Genomic DNA, 2,032 nt, shown 5'->3' on the forward strand with positions numbered 1-2,032 from the left:
ATTGATTTCTATGAGTCTATGGTCTCAAAAATGTATCAACATAGAGAGAGATGTTGGGACTAGACATAAACATAAGCCATGAGGTCATGTGGCAAAAGGACTGGGGATACTTTGTCGATTTTTTATATTTTTTATGACGATTTTTTTCTTTTGGTCTCGTTGACCACTTTTAGTCTGCTGTGACAGGTCGTAGTGAACAGACATTTCTTCCTCGTTCCATTTTTAATAAACTAAAATTAACGTATTAAATTCACTGTGTTCAAAATTATTTCCCTGTCCCCATATTCCATTAATGATATACATGGGATACTCTGGGAGTACATTCTTGAGTTATTAGAGTTCTCTGAGATTAGGACCGAATTCAAATTCTCAGGTTTAGAATTCTCATGGAGTTAAGGCAAATTTATGGGTTGTATTCTGATAATATATCTAGCATAACTAAATTGAATGAATTAATTACTTAAAAAATATGAATATAGATATTCTCAGTGAATTTCCCACAGAGAGAAAAATAAAATTTACCAAAAAAATTTATCAAAAGTTGGAGTTGGAAGAAAAATTACGAATAATCACGTAAATTGTACAACCTGTTCCGTAAAACTTACCCAAGAGTCTAATGATGACTTACTGCTGTATCGAGAATGAATCTATCTGTTTTATTTATGCAGATTGAGAAATTTTGCGGAACATTGTGTACAAACAACCCTCCAGAATTTTTATTTTTCTGGCATCATAAATCGATAATTTTCCGAGAGATTGTACTTGTTCTGGTCGAGTTACGCAACAATTTCGCTTTTTTTTCAGTCATGCACTTGAGAAATTACTACACTTTTCAGATTTGTTTTCGTCTATTCCCATAAAAGTGATGGAAGGCAAATCCTTATTGAGGATAACATGAATTGTTTCTTAATTTTCACTGATTATTTCTTCTCTCAGATTGATAACCAATGGGATCGTTGGATTCGGGGCTACATGGTATTCTTTCGAAAACGAGATTCTTTAGAAAGAAAACGATTCTTTAGGTTGTGATTCTGAGAGAAGAAATAATCCGACAAATACCCCTCGAGCTTCAAAATTAATCGGATATTTCCCTCAGCCTCTCCTGTAAACAAATAGTACATCACTTGGCCCGCCCTTAATACTTTTATTGCCCTAGGGAGGTAAGTGGCTGCTTATGGCCTTTTTTTTTACTTACCTCCCTTGAGGGATGAAAATATCCGGTTAGTAGAGCCTCGTAACATAAAGTAACATATGCCACAGGGTCTCCAAAGCATCTTGGCAACAAATTTTATCAGACTTCGAACTTTAGGCAGGGATTTTGATGAAATACGTCGTTAAAATACTTTTCAGCCCTTGTCGCATATAATTATAATCAATTAGAGTAAAGGTTTTTAATTGGATTATATAATTTTTGTTGATTGAATAATTTAGTGCGTAGTGACTTGACGAGATTGCGTAACTGGAAAAATAAACTGACGGAGGAAATGCAGGAAAATAGATGCAAAATAGGAAAAACTAGAGAATTTCACGGAAAAACGGAATTATTGTAAGCTTGCTTTTTACTTTACATTTCTGCTTCAATTGCCGCAAAAAAAAACTGTGAAGCATAACTTCACATTACATGAACGGTACAAGTAGTTTTCCGTTAATTTTTTTCCTGCATGACCGTGAGGATATTAATCATTTTGCAACCAGAATGCCGTTTTACAGAATAATTAAGCCATCAAATCCATTTTTATGACGTGTGAAGATGAAGAAGTTGATGTTTGTCATTGGATAAAATTCCTGAGTGATTTTTTTCTGTTGATCGGCGAACATCTTTTTAATCTTGACAACTACAACTGTTCACTTTACTAAAACTCCTGTCTGTGTGGAAATGAAACTGTTTTTTGGGATTGAACAAATTGAGGAAAAAATGCGAGCGTATGAAGTTCAGCAATTACATGAAAACGATATTTTCCATTCGAATTCTCTTTGACGAATTAATTCCTGAATGATATTCACATTTCAATGTTCATTATTATTTTTATGG

Source organism: Fopius arisanus, unplaced genomic scaffold (assembly GCF_000806365.1).
Source record: "Fopius arisanus strain USDA-PBARC FA_bdor unplaced genomic scaffold, ASM80636v1 scaffold00022, whole genome shotgun sequence".
Taxonomy (NCBI): Eukaryota; Metazoa; Arthropoda; class Insecta; order Hymenoptera; family Braconidae; genus Fopius; species Fopius arisanus.